Genomic DNA, 22,186 nt, shown 5'->3' with positions numbered 1-22,186 from the left:
TTACATAGCTATTGAGTGACTGCTCTGGGCTAGCCGGGCCCATTAGCTGGAGCCAGCAACTGAAATATCAGAGGAAGCCTTTTAAGCCCCGAGTAAATGGGAAATTGCCGTTCAGGAAAATAATCCATTGTGACCTATGCAATAAGGCAGCAAGAACTTGCCAGGTCAAATCATCCACAGTTTACCCTCCTATTTGTGGAGGAGGTGCAGTGCAGCCATGAAGGCTTTGGAAGTCTCCAGCCATGCATCCACTTTGCAGAGCGAGAGTAGAGTAAAGGCCACGGCCAGCCGTGATGAGGCTTCCATCTTGAAGTTTCCTCGGGAGAACTCAGAGTGGCTGATCAAATGTCAGCAAGACATAAGATCTGGATTTATTTTTACTGTCACAGTGATGGATTTTTGCTTCTCTTTCCAGTGGCCTTTATTATCAAGAGCACAAACCCAATTTGAGAGAGGCAGCAAGGCCTTGAACTTGGAATGATTGACATCAACCCAACGTGCTTTCTCCCATTAGTGAGTTTCCTAGAACACTGACCTTACCATGAATCACACCATTGTCTGCCCTTCCCTCCTATTTGAACTCTGGATGTTCCAGTATTGACTGGTAAATTCTCTGGCCACAGAGAAACCACTCAGCCTAGCACACATTTACCTAACGAACACAAAGCACAGGGATTCAACAGGCCAGGAGCTGTTCTCAGCCCTTCGCCATTGTCAACTCACTCAGTCCTAACAACTCCTTGTTAGGTAGACTTTATAGGTTCCACCATCTGGGGTTAGTGGGTAGTTTATTTCCTTATATCTTGTTCAAATATCACACCCAGCTGCAGATTTGCTTCCCTGCTGCTAGTCTCTCCATTTTCTCCACCATTCATTCTGTTTCCAGAATGTTCTTCTGGCCCCCAAACCGTCAGTAGCCCCTCTCCCCTAACTGCCTATACAATAAAAGTTATATTTTATGAGCCTGGTTTAGAAAACCTCCTGTCTCCCTCCCCATCACATTCACTGCCATAAATCAGCTTCCCTACACTCAGCTGCAATAAATTATTCAGCATCCCTCTGAAAAAGCCAGCCCTGTAATATCAACATGCCTTTTCTTTCTCTCTTGGGATGGATTTCCCGGGAAACAGACTCTGAGGCAGAGATCTGCAGGCAAGACATCCCCTGGAGAGTTCTCTCAAGGACATTTGTAAGGCAGTGTATTCACTATCTATTACATAGGAAATTACCCCAAACTCTGCAGCTTAAAGCAATGAACATTTATTGTCTCATACAGTTTCTGTGGGTTAGGGATTCAGGAAACCTTAGAAGTGTGGTTTTGGCTTTTACAAGGATTCATCAAGCTGTCCATTGGTGGATCCACTCTGAAGCTCATTGCCTTCCCAGTGCTTGGAAGATGGCAGCTGGCCTCCTTGTAAGAGTGTAAGAGTGAGGGAGGGATGGGGTGTACCTGAGGCTGAACCAATCTTCCCATAAGCTAAGCCACGGTACAATGCTCCATGCATGGCTTCTGTGAATCTGTGAGTCCTGAGTCTTGTCCACACACAAAAGAAGGGGAATTCAGAACCACCTTTTGAGGGAAGAAATGCCAAACAGTTTCTGAACAAACCTTGAAAGCCGCTGCAGAGAATGAGGGAAACAGGCATGGGCAAAAGGAGAGGTTAAATGGATTCAGTCTGAACAGAGACTCAGCTGACCCTAGAAGATGTTCTGAAGCTTAGATGGTCCTTCAGAAATATCACGAGTGGAGGGTAAGAAGGCAGCTTTTTTATGCTTGCCTCTCCCAGTCATGGCTGCAGATTGGTCCCTGGAGGGGTTTGCCAAAGTCTACCTAGTGACTTTGTCACACTATGTAGACTACATACTATCTTTTGCCCGAAAGACTCCTCTGATGCCTTAGGATTTGATGGGCCAAGCAGCAGGACTGTTTATGTCAGAGTCTAGACCTACTGCAGAGTCCTTTCCTCTTCTGCCATTGACTCCACACTGGCAGTCTCCCATGTCATCTAGAAAATGGATCAGAAACACATGATGTGTTGGACATGCTACTCTAGAATCTGAAAAGTCCTACCAGGAATCGTGCTTCCTTCTTAGTGGTCAAAGTTTTGCGAAGACCCAATAATTTGCATAGAATATCCTCCATGTTCCCAGCCCACTGTACCCCTAACAATGTCGCTGATGTAGGAGGACCTGAATCCTTTGTAGGGTTTACCCGTTCATCTGGAACACATGACTCTTACCAAGACCTCTGTACTCTTGCCCATCCTTGTTGATTTAGTCCAACCAACATACAGGATGTCCAGATGGTAATAACTAGATCACTTTCTCTGGAATTCTGCCATGTTTTAAATTATATTCTAGGCCTGGTCCTTGGATTTGTATTGCCTTCCAGCTGCAGGATATGACATTTCCTTCACACAATGGCAAGGAAGTCCTCTGACTTTCACATTTTGCCTTAAATCTATGATTAATCACTCCTGACCTTTTATTAAATTTTTCCAACAAATCACTTGTACTTAGCAAGAGGCACTCAGTTCCATAGTCATTGTAATTACTACTTCCCCTGTGTCTCTCAAATGCCTGACATGTCTCACCTGCCACAGCTCTCTGATCTACAGAATCACACTGCAGGTGGCCAAGGAGAACACAGACTCTTATTTTTCAATTTATTTACTTTTAATTGAAAGATAATTTATTCACAGTATTGTGTTGGTTTTTACCAAATATCAACATGAATCAGCCATAGGTTTACCCATGTCTCTTCCTTCTTCCTCTCTTCCACCTCCCTCTCCATCCCACCGGTCTAGGCTGTTACCGAGCCCTCATTTGAGTTCCTTGAGTCATACAACAAATCCCCATTGGCTATATATTTTACATATGGTAATGTATGTTTCCATGTTACTCTCTCCATGTATCCCGCCCTCTCCTTCATTCCCCATACCACCTCTGCAGCCATATCCATGAGTTTGTTCTCTATGTCTGAAGAACACAGACTCCTATGGGGAAAGATTTGGGGGCCTCTTCTCCACTGCAGCCTAGCTCTTAGAACACGGCTTGGCATTCCGTCCTCCCTCAAGGTGTGCGTGTGTGCTTAGTCATTCAGTCAAGTCATACTTTTTGTGGCCCCATGGACTGTAACCTGTCAGGTTCCTCTGTCCATGAAATTTTTCAGGCAACAATGCTGGAGTGGGTTGCCATTTCCTTCTCCAGGGGATCTTCCCAACCCAGGGGTCAAACCACGTCTCCTGTGTCACCTGCATTGCAGGCAGATTCTTTACCCACTGAGCCATGCAAATCTGTGGATAGCTTCACTGACTGTGACATCACACACTCCTGGTATCCCGTCTAGATTATGCTATTGTATCTTTCTGAAATATTCCTATTCAGCCACTAAATATGGTCTCTCTCTCCTCTTTCTAATACTTCCAGTCATTCTAAGCATCGAAGTACTTCTCATTTCTTTCTCCTTCCAGAAAGTGTTGACCTCTATCCTTCTGTGACAGTAAAATACCACACATATCACTCTTTTATGGTTTCTCATAAGATACCTTGTGTCTTACCTTGATTCTCCCAGGACAGACACCAAGACAGGACTGGCTGCAGTTAGCTTCTATTCCAGAAGGATAGTGACAAAAAGGGGAGAAAGAAATAGAGAAAAAAGAAAAGCCAAGTGAGTGCATTAATAAATTAGTTATTTCCATGGGAAATCTGAACTCCATTCAGCTGGGAACTTTCTGAGATACTGTGTCCAGGACACCTCAGAATCAACTCCACAGAGACTGGGGCGCTGGAGGGGCTGAGGCATTGTCTGCCACCTTCTACACTTTAGAGTCTGAAAGTCACCCCAAGGGCACTAATTCCCTTGCTTCTCAGACTACAACATAACTAGTATTTAATTTTTTAAGTGAATAAAGCTCATATACCTAGAAGTTAAAAATAATTCTGCTTACAATTTTTTTTGCATCAAAAAGAAAATTAAAGTTATTGAATATCTGGAAAAGTAACAGTAAAATCATTTGTCTACTAAATAAATAAATGTGACTATGGATATAAGTATATATATGATTTATATATATCAGAAAATATAGGATTCGGCCAAACCAAAGCTTAGAGGAAACTTTATAGTCATACACCTAAATGAAGAAAAACAAGAAAACCAATTAGACAGAGAGTTAGAAAAAATGCAACACTAAGGAAATCAGAAAAAGAAATTAATAAAATTGAAATTCATTAATAAGTTAGAAAATATAAGAATAAGTAGAAAAACTTTAAAGTAGATTTTCTTGGAGGGGAACACAGTAAAGTAGTTCCCTCCATCCAGGAAAAAAAAAAAAACACACACACACAAGAATGCATAAATAGTCAAAATAAGAAACAAGGTCAGGTAAATAATACAAATGAAAAAAAATTTAAAAACTAATAAAAGATAGCTTTTTTCAATCCTAAAATTTTTTAATGTAGGGGAAATGGCACCTTTCTAGAAAATAGAAATTATCAATAGTGACCCAACAGTGACCCCAAAAGAACTATAAAAATCTAAAGAGACTAAAAATCCTGGAAACAATTGAGAAAAATCTCAAAAAATGATGTCCTTTCTAACTCAAAAAATTGAAGTTCTGAGCTTTTTCACAGAGGCATTCTATCAAATCATTAAAAAATAGATACCTCAGCGTGTACTTATATTGTTTCAAATCTACTTGCAAATAACAATGATGCCAAAACCCTATACAGAAATCCTAATAAAATCTTGCACTGTAGAAGCTGGAAGCACATTTTAAGAGTAACAGGATATGGAGAAGTGGTGCATGTTTTAGGTATTCACGGATGTTTCAATATTAGGAGATCTATTATTATATTTCAACATATTAATAGATCCAAAGAAAATATGACTCTCTCTGAGTCTGACAAGCATTTATTAAAATTCTGTATTTATTCTTAGTAAACAAACAGTCCCTTAGTTAAATAAGACTAGAAACTACATTCTTAATACTATGTGTCTCCTGCAAACATTGAGACTTCCTGTTTAGTGGGGAAATAATAAAGTGTGGTGCTGGAGAAGACTCTACTTTAGAGTCCCTTGGACTGCAAGGAGGTCAAACCAGTCAATCCTAAAGGAAATCAATTCTGAATATTCATTGGAAGGGCTGATGCTGAAACGCCAATTCTTTGGCTACCTGGTGTGAAGAACTGAATCACTGGAAAAGACCCTGATGCTGGGAAAGACTGAGGACAGAGCAGAATGAAAAGTGGTTGACAGAAGATGTTATGGTTGGATGGCATCACCAACACAATGGATACGAGCTTGAACAAACTCTGGGAGATACCGAAGGACAGGAAAGACTGGCGTGCTGCAGTCCACATGATCACAGAGTCAGACACAACTTAGCGACTGAACAACAACATCAATAAAGTGTGACTAGACGAGGATGTCCACAATTACTGCTGTTAGTTAATATTGTTCTGGAGGTCCTAGTCATTACATTTAGTGGGAGAAAGAAATAATAGGTGTTTTAAAAGTTGGAGAGGAGATGGTGAAATTATTATGAATTATGTATTATATACTGTATATCTTGGGAAACTCAAGACAATAAACTGAAAAGTTGTTAGAACCAGAATTCAGCAAGCTGCCTGGGTACATAAATATACAGAAATCAATACTCAGTCTTATATAAACAATTACCAAATGGAAAATAAGAGGAATAAAAGAGAATTTAGGAGAAAAAATAAATTGAAATACTAATAAATATAGATTATAGAAAAAGCATGCAGTATAAGAAAGTAAACAACAAAAAATGTATAGGATTTACATGGAAAAAACAGTAAAATGCCACATGAGAACATGAAAAAAATGCATGCCCTGTTTTGTGATAGAAAGGATCAGTAATAATTTTAATTAATTAAAAATATACAGAAAGATTTTTTTAAAAGAACGAAGTCTAAATTATTTAAAACTGCTTCTAAAGTTTGAATGAAAAAAAAAAAGTAAAAATAGCCAGAATGTGAATGAAGGGGAACTATCCCAAGGAGATATAAGAACATACTATTTATAGGTGCAAGACAGCCCTCAAATGCAAGACCACAGTGAAACAGAAAAATGTTACAAAGTAAACCTAAATTTTACTGATAAAGACAATACTGCGTGTCAGAGATGGGAGAAATGAATTATCTATGAATGGTACAAAACATCCAAGCAGCTTCCGGGTAAGATATGTGTTTGTGTCTCTGCCTGTGCTAAATCAATTTTGGACAGATTAAAAAACAAAACCAAACATAAAAGCAGAAACAAAGTCCCCAAAGCACTAAGCTAAAACATGGGACATTTTTCCTAACCTGGAAGTGCAGAAAGTCCCTTTAAGCATAAAGAAAGAAAAGAAGGAAACAGGAAGGGAGTGTTAGGAGGAGGGAAGGATGGAGGAAGTTCAGCATCACAAAAACATTCTTTAAAAAGCCAAAGTGCAAATGACAATCTCTGAAAAATAAAAGCTGCCACCCATATCACAAGAACTATCTTCCTAAATATGTAAAGAAATCTCCAAAATCAAGTAGGTAAGTGAGCAAGACCTCATAGAAAAGATGAAAAAGGGACATGAACCAAAAAAACCTCATAGAAAAGGTAGAGAAGGGACATGAAACCAAGAACTTAAGGAACAGTGAAGTCCCTAAATCACATGAAATTATGTTCAACATCATTTCCAATAGGAGAGGCACAAATTCACATGCCATGAAATTTCATTTTCTCAAATATCAGATTGGACAATTCATCACGTTTTGATAACAGGCTTAGGGAGGATTTGGAGGAGCTGGCCTGCTGGAGGTCATGCAAATGAAAACATCTAATGAGGTCCTGCTGCCTCTACTAGAAGTCAATGGCACACACCCATTGACTCAGAAAATCACAGCTAAAAATTTATCTTTAGATATTTTACAGATATGAGAAATGATGTGTGCAAGGATATTAATTGTAGGACTGCTTGTAATAGTGAAACAACCTGAGTGATTATCAGCAGAGGCAGGTTCAACAAATGACAGTTGAGCTGCATGGCGGAAAGTTACACCCCTTCATTAGAAAGAATAAGCCAGGTCTGTATATTACTGTGTAATAGTACCTCTAAGACCTAGCGTCAGTCGACACAATCAAGATGCATGGCAGCATGTGCCATTCGGAAAATATTCATATAGGCAAAGTATGTCTAGAACTAGAACAGAACTGCATGCATACTCAGCTGGGTCCCACTCTATGTGACCACATGTTCTGTAGCCCCCCAGGATCCCTCTTGCCATGGAATTTTCCAGGCAAGAACACTGGAGTGGGTTGTCGTTTCCTACTCCAGGAGATCTTCCTGACCCAGGGATCGAAACTGCGTCTCTTGTATCTCTTGCATTGGCAGCGGATTCTTTACCACCGGTGTTAAGAATATATAAAATTTAGCTGTGAGAATACATAAGAAACCTCCAACAGTGTTTACATCTGGGAAAGGGAACAGGACTGGGAAATAGTAATACTCTCCCCTGTATAACATTTTACACTTTTTATATTTTGTCGTGTTTTAGCTATCCAGAATGTTTTTTAATTAAACAAACAAAAAACTAAATTAACCTCAAACTGTTTGATGATGTGGCTTTCTTCTAAGTAGGAATGTGGCTGCTGGTGTCAAGCAGAGAGTGGAGGGTGTAAGTAAGTCAGTGTCACTGTTCTTCTCCAAACTAGATGGATGTTTCATAAAGGCAACACATCTCAAGCTGAGAAGACCCTTTTGTTTACTTGCTTCTGAATTGAAAACGATGCCTTCAAGTATCGCTCTAACTGTAAACACCATCAGCGGCTCTAAAAATATTTTCTGAGTAAATGCCACTTGTACCTTCTGGCATTTACTCAAGGCATCTTTTAAAGCAGCTGGGAATCTTGTTAGCAAGGCTCTGGATTAGGGAGCAATAGAATAAAAGAGCAAAGTAAATGGAGGCTCAAATTCTGGAAACAGCACAAAGGAGAAAAATCAGCTTCCAAGAGAGGCCATGATAGAGTTCTTATTGAGCATTAGAGATGGACAAGGGGCTTCGTAGGTGGCGCCAGTGGTAAAGAACCTGCCTGCCAATGCAGGAAACATTAGAGATGCAGGTTCAATCCCTGGGTTAGGAAGATCCCCTGGAGGAGGGCATAGCAACTCACTCAAGTATTCTTGCCTGGAGAATTCCATGGATTCTCCACTATCCCCTTTTCATAAGATAAAAACAAAAGTGACTAGAATATTACACAGGGCAAGAGAAAAAAATTTTACCACAATTTTAAGTATTTCACACACACACATACATAAAATCTTTTGGAGCAAGGAAGAAGAGTTGAGACAAATAATCCTGAAGGCATACAACCCAGCAGTTATTGAATCCAAGGTGCCCTGACCATTGGGGCCCAGTGCACCAGGAAAGTGGTAGTGTTGTTTAGAAGAAGAATTCAGTGCAGAATTAACCAGACTGTATTCAGAAGAGAAACAGGTGAGCTGCTGACAGTCTCAGCCTCTCCTTCCAAATACACACACCTCTACATCATAAGCATCTTCCTCTTTAAAAATCAGCAGCCCTGCATGGATGAACCTAGAGCCTGTTATACAGAGTGAAGTAAGTCAGAAAGAGGAAAAACAAATATCACATATTAACGCATATGTATGAATCTAGAAAAATGGTATCGATGACCCTGTGTTCAGGGAAGGAATGGAGACGCAGATGTAGAGACTGGACTTGCGGAGACGGTGGTGGAGGGAGAGAGCGGAATGAGTGGAGAAAGCAGCATCAGCGAATATAAAAACACGACCACGTGTGAAACAGACAGCTCGTGGGAAGCTGCCGTATAACACAGCGAACCCAGTCTGGCCCTCTGTGATGACCTTCAGGAGTGGGATGGGGGGAGGGAAGGGAGGCTCAAAAAGAAGAAGGTGTATGTTTAAGTATGGCTGCTTCAAGTTGCTGTATGGCAGACACCGACACAGCACTCTAAAACAAAAAAATAATAATTTTTAAAAGTTTGAAAAAAATTTTTTCATTTTTAAAAATGAAAAAATAATTTAAATTTTTTAAAATTAAAAATCAACAGCCCAAATTCCCACATGATTGGATCCAGGAGCCATTTTAAGAATGAGCTTGTCACCAAAGCCTTTTATCCACTGCCCCACCCAAGCTGATTTCTCCTGTTGGTTTCTAATACTTTTATGGTCATGCATGAGTGCTCAATCAGATGCTACTTTCTGTGTGAATTGTCATCTTTAGGGGATTAGAAGATGTTCGATAAAAGAGATAGCCTTATGCTTCATCTAAATTGAATGGTTACTCCATAGACATATCCATTCACCTTGCAGAAGACTCAAAAATGTTACATTATACTTTTTCTTTGAAAATTATAAAACAAAAACCAAATACCACAGTTTCCTGAAGACTTTATGAGAAGTGAAACACTAAAGGTAGCTGAGGTGGGTAAGAGGTATGAGTGCCGTCATATTCTCTAAAGTTCTCTTGATGAATTCATTAAACTATAGCTCCTATACATAAATGGGCTGTATTGGTCCCAGAGACAAAATGCTGGGACTTTTCTGGTGGTCTAGTGGTTAAGACTCTGCCCTTTCAATGCAGGGGTGAAGTGAATGTCAATCAGTCGTGTCTGACTCTTTGTGACCCCAAGGACCGTACAGTCCATGGAATTCTCCCAGGCCAGACTACTGGAGTGGGTAGCCATTCACTTCTCCAGGGGATCTTCCCAACCCAGGGATTGAGCCCAGGTCTCCTGCATTGCAGTTGGATTCTTTACCAGCTGAGCCACCAGGGAAGCCCTCAAAGCAGGAGACATGAGTTCAATACCTGGTTGGGGAACTAAGGTCCCACAGGTCTCAGCCAAAAAAAAAGAAAAAGAAAAAGTACTCATTTAAATGACCTGGAGTCCCTTGAATACATGCAACTTTGCTAACTATTTTCTAGGCATCAGATCTTCTCATACTCAAGATGCCTTGAAAGGTAGATGTTATTAAAAGTCCCATGTAATCTATGAATAAACGAAGGCAGGGAGAGTTTACATCATGGTGTGAACCTTTTTTAGAACTTTGGTTATCCAGTGTCTCTGCAATCTCCCTAAGTTTAGGAAAATCTGTTGTATGAATTCAGATGGGAGACTACCTCACCACCCATCAGTAAAGACTGATCATTTCTATGCAAGGACCCTGGCATGCTTACTTAGCTTTCCTTAATAGAAAAAAAAAAAATATATATATATATATATATATATTGAATTCGTAAATAACCATGATAGCTTTCTAATGGGATTACTTTCAGGTGCCTAGTTAAGCATGCAACAACTTTCAGATCCTTGGAATTGGATTAGGAAAGAACTATCTCATTTCTTGTTTTATGTTAATTTTCATTCAGTGCTTCCTTGTTAACTTCCAAGATTATTATTTTTTTTCCCCCCACAACTGGGATGTCAAAGAAAGCAATGTGACACAACCTAATGCTGAAACTGCTAAGAACCTGAAGTTAGTAGTTTGTGGTATGTCCAGCAGATGTCACTGTATTTCCCTTGACTGTTAAAAATAAAATAATACATGTAAATCTGACTGTTCTGCTGTTCACCTTAAGCTTATACAGTGATGGATGCCAATTACATCTCAATAAAGCTGTGGAAAATAACCCTCAGCACCTCTGTGAGTTGGATTTGATGCCACAGGCACCTGAGTACTCATCCAAAGATCCATGGACCCAGAGGAAAATCATTCATATAGAGGCAGCGGTCCACACCAGTGCCCTGGGGATGGCAAAATGGCAGTGAGAAGCAAGCGTGAGACCAGCAAGGACTGACATTTAACGTGACCACTCTGGCTTCTGTGCTAAGAGCAGGGTGCGGTGGGGCAGCGGTTCGAGGGCAGAGGCAGGAGGACTGAACAGGGGCTCGTGCAATAATCCAGATGAGAGATGATGGTGCCTCACATCAGAGTGGGAGCAGGAACAAAGAGCAGAGGTGAGATTCTGCACATATTTTAAATATGGAATGAGGAGAATTTCCCAAAGGATTGAAAGTAGAATGTGAGAAAAAGGAAGAATGAGTTTTCATTGAAATGAGAGAGCACAAAAGTCTAGTTTTGGACATGTTGTGTTGAGCTCTCTCTCTAGGACATCCCAGTGCTGGGCAGGCAACAGGGTAAGGGTCTAGGGTTCAGGAAAGAGGAGAAGGAAAGATGTAAGCTGGGGGGTTAGCATCATAGGGATACTGTTTAGAGCCGGGAGCCAGGTAAGATGAAGGGACTGTGTGTAGATGGTGATGAGAAGACCAAGGACTGACCTGGGCCTCTTCAGCACTGTCACTGCTATGACACCCAAGTCCAGGGTGACCATGGGGGTGTCCGGGGTGGTGGGGGCACTAGGGTCCAGGCACAGTGACTGCAGCCCCTCAGTAGATGCTTATGGGGCAGGAGGTAGGCTGTGGTTCCAGCTAGTTTCCCTGTTCTTTTGTGCTGTCTGCTCCCTGGTTTCCCAGCCTTCCTGTCTGTTATCCTTTTAGTTAACTCCCTCCCTGTCTAAGTAAGCCACAGTCTTAGTTGCTGCTTATAACCAAGAACCCTCATCAAAGCCTCGTAATTCGCCCAAGTTTATTTTGCTAGTAAGCGGTGGGGCCAGATTGGAGAAAGACGGCATCTGTCATCAAAGGAAAGACTTGCTTTTTAGCACTAGATGTGTCACGCTATATCCCCTTAACTATAAATGGCTAAATTTTAGGGTGAAATTCCCCCAAAGAGATGTTTATTATTGTAACATTCTTGTAACAAGTTACTGTCACTTTGCAGACTTCAGCAGGCATGGGTGCATGCTAAGTCCCTTCAGTCATGTCCAACTCTTTGCAACCGTACAGACTATAGCCCACCAAGCTCCTCTGTCCATAAGATTCTCCAGGCGAGAATACTGGAGTAGGTTGCCATTTCCTCCTCTAGGGGACCTTCCTGACCCAGGGCTTGAACCCTTGTCTCTTGCGTCTCCTGCATTGGCAGGGGGAGTCTTTACCACTAATGCCAGCTGGGAAGGCTTTAGAGATATGATGAAATGATTTGAGATATGCCTAAAGTTCTATACATACCTGTATGCCTCCAATCATTTTAGAGCTAGGGCTATGATATCTAAACTAGCATGGGACTTAAAAGAAATTCATATATCAATGAAATATCCGCTTTGCTACTTTTTACATTTGCAATAAAATAGGAATTTGTTACTTCCTAAGATGTTACCTCAGACTTCTTTTTGTTATTCTGATGACCTGATTATCTGTCCTATTTACTTGATGGCAGAATAATGAAGGGGAAAAAGAAAGAAACCCTCAGTTCAGTTCAGTCGCTCAGTCGTGTCCGACTCTTTGCGACCCCATGAACCACAGAACGCCAGGCCTCCCTGTCCATCACCAACTCCCAGAGTCTACCCAAACCCATGTCCATTAAGTCAGTGATGCCATCCAACCGTCTCATCCTCTAGTTGATTGTTAAAATAATTGAAATATGGCTTGAAACATTAGTTCTATTTCTTTCTTTACATATGAAGCGTCTTTAATTCTCATGAGATGTCCTACCAGAAAATCTCAAAAGAGAAAAGATGTCCCTGTATCTCTATTACTCCCTTTGGTTATTAAAAAGTAAATGCTGTCAGATGAGTGAAAGAATAAATATATAAATAAACAAATGTTTGTGGGTTCCACGCAAGGTGGTATTTCCTTTGCGTATGTATCCTCCACATTCACATAACAGAACCAGGGACATCACAGGCACCTTCTACAGCAACTGTTATTTTGTGCTACAAACATTTGTCTAAAACTTTGAGAACTGGAAAATGAAAGCGAGTATTTTAGCTTGAACAAACACCCCCAAAGAACAGGATTGGTGTGACTCATGCATGTGTGTGAAGTCGCTTCAGTCATGTCTGACTCTGCCACCCTATGGACTGTAGCCCACCAGGCTCCTCTGTCCACAGGATTCTCCAGGCAAGAATCCTGGGGTGGGTTGCCATGCCCTTCTCCAAGGGATCTTCCCGACCCAGGGACCGAACCCATGTCTCTTATGTCTCCTGCATTGGCAGGCAGGTTCTCTATCACTAAGGCCACCTGGGACTCAGGACCTGTAAATAAGGTCATATCAACAGAATGTGCCAGAGGATGCAGAGGTCAGTGGAAGCTGGCAGAACTGGTCAGAGCATGAGATTGGGAGACGCCCCCACACAGCTCTCTGTTTTGAAGACGGTGAAGATTCACCAGATGTTTTGGGGTTAGAAAAGGGACATCAAGCCATATCAGTTTTAGAAGAGCAACTGTGATGAAATAGTAAACAGACAGACTGGAGAATGGACCTACTTACACCAGAAAGTGCTACAGTAGCTCAAGAGAGACATAAGTAAAGGTGCAAAGGTGAGCAGAGGTCTAGTGTATGACAGGAAAGGAAAATGCACTTCCAAAGAAGACTTGGGAGACTCCACTTCTCAGTTCGTGCCCAACAAAGAAATGCTCTGTTTCCTTCAGAAGACACATTCATAAGAACCCCAGCCAGAAATCCACCCAAATGCTAGTCAATGTCTGAAAAACAGAACTGGAAACTAAACTGTGGTATATTAAACAAAAGGACACTCTACAGCTGCTACAGGTACCAGTGATTTAAGCAGCCAATTAAACATAATGTTGAGGGAAAAAAAGCCAGACTCCGTAAAGCATATGCTATACAATTCCACCCGGAAAGAGTTCAAAAGCAGGCAAAACCAATGACCCAGTTTCATTCCATTTTACTCCACTTAATGTTCTGTGGTGACCTGAATGAGAAGGAAGTCCAAAAGGGAGGGGACATTTGTATAGGGGCTTCCCAGGTGCCACTAGTGATAAAGAATCCCCCTGCCAATGCGGGAGCTGCTGGAGACATGGGTTCAGTCCTGGGTTGGGAGGATTCCCTGGAGAAGGAAATGGCAGCCCACTCCAGTATTCTTGCCTGGAGAATCCCATGAACAGAGGAGCCTGGAGGGCTGCCCTCCACAGGGTCACAGTGAGTTTGACACAACTGAGCACAGATGAGAGATATGTGTATGCATGGCTGATCCACTTTGCTGTAGAGCAGAAACCAACACAACATTGAAAAGCAACTATACTCCAATAAAAGTTAATTTTTTTAAAAAAGCAGGCAAAACCAATCTATGGGGTTAGAAGTCAGGGGAGTGGTAGCCCTCGGGAGAGGGGTAGCAGTTAGGATGAGGGAACATGGTGTTTTCTGGGGTGACTGTTAATGTTTTGTTTCTTCGTCTCAGAGCTAGACAGGCATGTTCATTAACAGTGCTTGTATTCAACACCATGTGTCAGAGTTTCTAAACAGCCTCAGTGATAAATGAGTCCAACACGATGATTTTCTATAACACAATAATAGTGACTTTCCATCTCCATCCTTCACTGGCAAGCATTAAGTGCCAGGTCTTCCAGCTTGATCCTCAGCTGGGCTGAGAAAAACCCTGTGGCCAGAGAAAACTCTTGGGCAGAGAGTAATGAATGATTGCAGGAAGAGGCCATCAGAATACACAGAAAGATGCGTATCCAGAGCTAAATATAATAGTATATAATGAGGAACTTGAGTCTGAATTATCCCTAGCATTTATAACCCAGGAGTTAGTCTCTATAATCAAATAAATATGGCCACAAACTCTCAGATACTCCTTTCATGCAGAGGTCAGTTCTCACTCTTTTCCCTTTCAGACTGGGCTGCCCTTGGTGTGTTGCTTGACCAATGATAGAATGTGGTAGAACTGATGTTCTGGGACTGAGGGCTGAGCTTTCATGTGTGAATGCTTTCAGCTATGACTCATGATATTTGATCCTCACTCCAGAAGCTCTAAATCACCATGGAAGAAACCTGACTGTCCTGAGACTGCCTTTGGGGCTATGCCATGTGTCGGCGTTCCATTCCAGAGTCCCAGCGGAGCTCAGCCCTCCAGTGGCCCCAGCCAAGATGCATGAGTGAGGCCACCTTGGACCCTCCAGACTAGCCCTTCTGCTAGATGGGTACAAGTGACTACAGACAATGCCACATGGCACAGAACTACCCAGATGCACCTATCCTGAAGTATCTAAGGAAGTATAAGATATGATAGACAGTTAATTGCTTTCAGCCAATGAAGACTGGGATTATTTCTCTCATGTGTGTGTGCTAAGTCATTTCAGTTGTGTCCGACTCTTTGTGATGCCATGGACTGTAGCCCACCAGGCTCCTCTGTCCATGGGATTCTCTGGCAAGAATCCTGGAGTGGGTTGCCATGCCCCCTCCAGCAGATCTTCCTGAACCAGTGATTAAACCCACGTCTCCTCCATCTCCTGCATTGGCAGGCAGGTTCTTTACCACTAGCGCTACCTGGGAAGCCTGGGATTGTTTCTTACATAGAATTAAATCATTGGAACCATCGAGACCGTGAATGCTGGTCTATGGCATGTGGGACCACACAGCACTATTGGATTCATTTAGAATAAACCAGCTTCAAAAATTTTCCTTTCCAACTTCAATTCCATTCTTTATTATCTGAGAAGAAGGAAAGGTTGTAGCTCAATTTTCCTTGCTTTTGAAAGCAGTGAACACTAGCCCCACACTGTCATCAAGCTCCCATTTGGGAGAATAATTTATGGTCATTTTTTTCTGCTGTTACGCTTTGGGTTGGTTTTTTTACTTAACAGATTGGCTTCTATGGAGTCAGTTTCATATTTCCTTTCTGTGACTCATTTAATAAAAATCTAGGAAGGAGTACACAGAAATATTTTGCCTGGTTCACAGTCACTCATTCACTGTGGCTTCCTGAGTCATCACTCATTTAACTTCACATACAAATATCATAAAACTTTCTATTAGTCAGCACCCAGTGTGCCTGAGTGCAAGGAAGAAGGCTCCTTACTCCTCCATCCATTCAAAAGAGTTACAAGTTCTCTTCCTTTTCACATTCGCAGAGTGTAGGTAATTTTCCATTTGCAGACAGAAGCACTCCCTTGAGAGTGAAGAGGGTTTCTAACTTATTTTCCACTCCTCTTGCTACATTTGACATAAAGGGAGGAGGAGCAACAGCAATGACAATAAAACTAAGATGCTTTTACAAAGGTTCAGTCCCACCTTGGAACTGCAGGGAGTGGTTCTGTCTATGCCACATGGCAGCCCTGAGTTTCAAGGTTTGACACTTACCCTAGCTAACATCTGTGACACGACCAGACCTCCCCGACTCTAATGTTCAGGCTGCTATCGTGTCTCCCAAAACCTGAAGACTGAACACCAGGATTCAAGGGACCTTTTTTTCTCACTAGCCTCTTGGAAAACCATGTCTTCACACTGGTTTGGGTTGTAAATCCCCTACTGCTTGTGCCCTCTCTCTTGCAGGTGCAGCTGAGAGACAACCATGCTGTCCTCGCCCCATTGGTGGCATGTCACTGCACAGGATTCCGAATTTTGGCCTCTTCCCGTGTGCGTCACACTCTTGTAACATCTCATCAGTTTATTGTTGCACTAGCCATTCTTGCAGCACTTGTGTGCTACTGAAGCAGTCTTTGAATGTTTGTGAATGAATACATGACTCTATCAATAACCCACTGTTCCTTAGGGCAGTTTGTGTGTGTGTGTGTGTGTGTGTGCGTGTGTGCATGCTAAATCATTACAGTCATGTCCAACTCTTTGCGACCCCATGGACTGTAGCCCCCCAGGCTCCTCTGTCCATGGGATTCTCCTGGCAAGACTACTGGAGAGGTTTGCCATGTCCTCCTCCAGGGGATCTTCCAGACCCAGGGACCAAACCTGCATTTTTTATGTCTCCTACACTGGCAGGTCAGTTCTTTACCACTAGCACCACCTGTGAAGCTCTCCTAAGGTCAGTACTTGGCTAATAAATGGCAGCACTGGGATTCAAGCCCCAGTATGTTTGGCTCCCACACCAAATTGCCTCACAAACTGTCTTCGTCTTGTACTCTGAGCACCTAGCTCGTATCCTAACACAGTGTAGATACACGATAAAAAATTTAATAGAAGAAAGATGGTAAATCAAGTATCTTTGCTTTATGACTTAATGCAGTCCTGTTAAGCAAGTTGACAGCAAAATCAAGGATAAGATCAGTGAATGCTTTAAGTGATGCTCTGTCAATTGCTTCTGTTTTAATAAAAAAGATCCAAGAGTATACGCAATAAAGCTTTAAATATTAGCTGAAGGTGACGAAAGAGCACTGGGTCATGAAGCTTCAGAGCTTCAAGTCAAGTCCTAATCTCTGAAGGAAACTCATGACTCCTCCAGGCTTTACATTCCTCACCTGGATGGTCACTGCCATCTCTCAAGTCCTGGAGTTCTGTAGACCTTAAACAATGGCGTCCTTGATGATCTGGAATTTCTTGTGGCAACTGACTGTAATGGGAAAGAGCAGGTAAAATGTACAGACCCAAATACTCATATCTGGAATCTTGTTGACATGGTTATGCATGCAAAAGGGAGCCGTGGGTTCTGGAGCAAATCCTCAAATTTTGTCATATTGTGGCCCCTCTACTGCAATGGTGGGGATGATATTCCAGCTGCACAGTGTCCAGAATGACAGCAGGCAGGTCTACATGGCCCCCTCTCAAAGGGGGCAGATTACGTTCACCACATGAGGGACTATTTGTGGCACTGCCCTGACACGGAGAGACACATGGATTTACACACAGTGTTGGGGACCAAGTTAAAGAAGGAACAAGTGTTTTCTTTCTACAAATCCAAGATACATGATTTAAAATAGGATATCATGAAAACAGAAGACAAAGAGGGCGACAGAGGATGAGACGTTTGGATGGCATCACTGATTCAATGGACATGCACTTGGGCAAACTCTGGGAGATGGTGAGGGACAAGGAAGACTGGTGTGCTGCAGTCCATGGGGTCGCGAAGAGTCGTGCATGACTTGATGACAAAACAACAGCAACATCATCATGAAAATAGTTTTTTAACCTCTACATATATGCTAATAATAACAGCACTAGCAACTATCAGGAAATTCGATTAACTTGAACACTTTCCCCTCAACTGTTCTTGTTTAAACAAGGTCTTTTTGGATTTTCTCAAATTCCTTTTTATAAATAAACTTCATTTTTAGACTTGAGTGGCCCTCATGGTGCCATGTTTCAATTCTAGTTTCCTAGAAAGCCAATCAGTAGGAAGTGTATGCCTTAAACACAACAGGCTAATGTCATTATATTCGTGTATAAAAGACACTAATAAACAATTACACAGCTAGTGACATCTTTAGTAACCCATTAGGGAGTTAAATGATAGCTTGTGTCTTTACTGAAATGCAAACAAAGCCTGTCTTTATATCATATCTACAATAGTGTGAATATAATAATAAAATGACCAGAAGTTCAATAAGAGAAGGCCTGGAAAATTACAGTACATCATACCCTGTGATATTATGTCACAGAGTTGTTACAAACAACCATGAGAAATGGGAAAAGGTGTTTACAACACAAAGTTAACTGAAAACCACAGACTATGAAGCCAACAACAGTTGGATTATTCTATAAATACCTCTGTAAAATACATATGTACCATATATAATGCACATAAGGATCAGAAGAAAGCACAACAGTACAAAATAATTGATACCTTAGTGTGAGATCATATTTCTTCAGTTAAAAGGGGCACCTTCTTGAGACATCCGAGGCAGTTCAGTGGCTAAGACTCTGCACTTCCACTGCTGAGGATGCCCTCAGTCCTTGGTGAGGAAACTAAGATTCCACGTGCTGTGTAGTCAGTTTAGTTCAGTTGCACAGTTCTGTCTGACTTTGCAACCCCATGGACTGCCAAACGCCAGGCTTCCCTGTCCATCACCAACCCCTGGAGCTCACTCAAACTCATGTCCATCGAGTCCGTGATGCCATCCATCCATTTCATCTTCCCTTGTCCCCTTCTCCTCCTGTATCAGGGTCTTATCTAATGAGTCAGTTGCTTGCTTCTGGTGGCCAAAGTATTGGAGTTTTAGCTTCAGCATCAGTCCTTTCAATGGACATTTAGGATGGACTGGTTGGATCTCTTTGCAGCCCAAGGGACTCTCAAGAGTCTTCTCCATCAACACAATGCAAAAGCATCAATTCTTCGGCATTCGGCTTTCTTGATAGTCCAAATCTCACATCCATACATGACTATTGGAAAAACCATAGCTCTGACTAGATGGACCTTTGTCGGAAAAGTGATGTCTCTGCTTTTTGATATGCTGTCTAGGTTGGTCATAGCTCTTCTTCCAAGGAGCAAGAGTCTTTTAATTTCATGGTTGCAGTCACCATCTGCAGTGGTTTTGGAGCCTCCAAAAATAAAAAATAAAGTCTGTCACTGATTCTATTGTTGTCTCATCTATTTGCCATGAAGTGATAGGACTGGATGCCATATCTTAGTTTTCTGGATGTTGAGTTTTAAGTCGACTTTTTCACTCTCTTCTTTCACTTTCATCAAGAGGCTCCTTAGTTCTTCACTTTCTGCCATAAGGGTGGTGTCATCTGGATATCTCAGGTTACTGATATTTCTCCCAGCAATCTTGATTCCAGCTTGTGCTTCATCCAGCCCAGCATTTCGCATGATGTACCCTGCATATAAGTTAAATAAGCAGGGTGGCAATAAAATGCCTTGACATACTCCTTTCCCGATTTGGAACCATTGTGTTGTTCCATGTCCAGTTCTAACTGTTGCTTCTTATCCTATATACAGATTTCTTAGGAGGCTGGTCAGGTGGTCTGGTATTCCCATCTCTTTCAGAATTTTCCACAGTTTGTTGTGATCCACACAGTCAACGGCTTTGGACTAGTCAATAAAGCAGAAGTAGATGTTTTTCTAGAACTCTCTTGCTTTTTCCATGATCCTGCAATTATTGGCAATTTGATCTCTGGTTCCTCTGCCTTTTCTAAATCCAGCTTGAACATCTGGAAGTTCAGGGTTCACATACTGTTGAAGCCTGGCTTGAATAATTTTGAGCATTACTTTGCTAGTGTGTGAGATGAGTGCAATTGTGCAGCAGTTTGAACATTCTTTGGCATTGCCTTTCTTTGGAATTGGAATGAAAACTGAACTTTTCCAGTCCTGTGGCCACTGCTAAGTTTTCCAGACTTGCTGGCATATTGAGTACAGCACTTTGACAGCATCATCTTTCAGGATTTGAAATAGCTCCACTGGAATTCCATCACCTCCACTAGCTTTGTTTGTAGTGATGCTTCCTAAGGCCCACCTGACTTTGCATTCAGGATGTCTGGCTCTAGGTAAGTGATCACACCATCATGGTTATCTGGGTCATGAAGATCTTTTTTGTACAGTTCTTCTGTGTATTCTTGCCACCTCTTCTTACTATCTTCTGCTTCTGTTAGGTCCTTCTGTCCTTTATTGTGCCCATTTTTGCATGACATGTTTCCTTGGTATATCTAATTTTCTTGAAGAGATCTCTGGTCTTTCCCATTCTATTGTTTTTCCTTATTTCTTTGCATTGATCAGTGAGAAAGGCTGTGTAGTAGGTCAAAAAAGCAAATAAATAAAAGGTGCCTTCCTTCCCATCGCAATATTGCCTGTGTAATAATTTTATATGGAAGGGGAAAATGAAAAACGAATCCCTCACAAAGATTTAGATATGAAAAGACTGCTATTTGAGTTCAAAAAGCTGGTTTAAGACAATCAGTGAACAGAGTTAAAATTGAGGCCTTTGAAGCCCTGTACAGTCGAAAAGCCCATCATCAAAGCTAGACACAAGACACAGAACAAATATCCTGCAATTAGCAAAACCCCTGTCATACTGCCTTTCTCACCTAATGATAACAAAAATGGCAAAGAAAACCATGATGAAAAAATCTCTCTTAGTGGTTGAACTTCATCTTTTTTCTTAAGAAATGATCGCTGAAGAAGCGTGGGGTTACTTAGGAGGAGACGCCCTCTCTGCTGGCTAAATTCTGCACAGCAGCAATCGCTAACCTCCTCATTATTTCTGAAAAGTCACTTGGGACAAGCAGAAGACCAGTGAACATCTAGAATGGTAGGTATGGGGCCAGGCGGCCTCCAGGTCCCACCAGCCTAACAAACTGTCCTAAGAGAGAGAAAAAAAAGGAGGAAGATGAAGAAAATGTACTCGGTGTTTTGTGTCTTTTCTTTCATGAGTTGGGGTTTCTATTCACAGAGTTCCTTTCATTTCACAAGGTGAGACGCAGGAGACCCATGAAATGGATAGTCTTCTGACGAGATCCCTCCGCTCCTGTCTGCCCCATGAGGAAGCGTTGCTTTGATCCTCCACAAATAGCTTTTCTCATTTCTATAGAAAAGTGTTTGCTCCAGCCACAGAAACTGAACAAGGGCCCCCATGGACAGGCCCTATTGTGGGGTCTTCCCTTTCTTTTAAAAGCCTGTCTGGATAGGAGGATGACTGCCTGTTAAAATGTTTTCTAGCTTTTTTTTTTTAAAGATAGACTGCATTGTGCCAGGAAAATCTGGGTTATCTTTTATTTGTCAATTATTTTATTTACTTCATCAAGAAGTTAGCGATCTGCCATTAAGGGACCGCTAACTTGGCTTCCTTCAGGGATAATGAAATGGGGTTGCCAGAAGGAGGCAGGTCGGCATGAGGGGTGCTGACAGTTACTATACAACCAGCCCAGTCTCTATACAAAATGGTGCCCTTTTCACTTCGCTGAAAAAAATACATACCGAGGATATTTGAGATTTAACACTGGCTAAAAATATCTTAGCAGTCTCTTCACTTCATGCGACCAGGAGCCATGACTGTCAGAGTATTTGTAATTGGCTTGGAAAAATAGAGCCCACATGAGAGGAATTCTAAGTTACAGACCTTGGGGCTGAGCTGGGGATTAGAGGCTATCTTTGCCCAATGGCAACTCAGTGGCAGGCTCTCTTTCTACGGAATTTCTATCAATTAACTTTCTCACTTTTGCTCATTTCCTCTGCTAATGAATGCTTTATTGCCTTATACCCTGCCCCATCTCTGAACAGCTCTGACTATCGATAAGTCCTTTTGTTCTATATGACTATTTTTATGACACAATAAATGCAGGCTTGTGGATACATATTAGAAAATGTAGGTTAAAAGAAAGAAAAATATTACTATCATTTTAAACTCAGTCTTATCAAACTTTTTTACTGTGCATATATGCATGTTTTCCTTTTGATAAAAATAGTA

At 41.7% G+C, this 22,186-nt stretch overlaps 1 pseudogene; it reads left to right on the top strand.

The window, feature by feature from the left end:
- Positions 1-217: 217 nt before the first annotated feature.
- The window catches only part of LOC138416847 (patched domain-containing protein 3-like), a 52,281-nt pseudogene continuing 30,312 nt past the window's right edge, over positions 218-22,186 (top strand).

Source organism: Ovis canadensis, chromosome 13, assembly GCF_042477335.2.
Source record: "Ovis canadensis isolate MfBH-ARS-UI-01 breed Bighorn chromosome 13, ARS-UI_OviCan_v2, whole genome shotgun sequence".
Lineage (NCBI taxonomy): Eukaryota > Metazoa > Chordata > Mammalia > Artiodactyla > Bovidae > Ovis > Ovis canadensis.
Note: the sequence above shows the minus strand (reverse complement) of the source record. Positions and strands in the feature narration are given on the sequence as shown.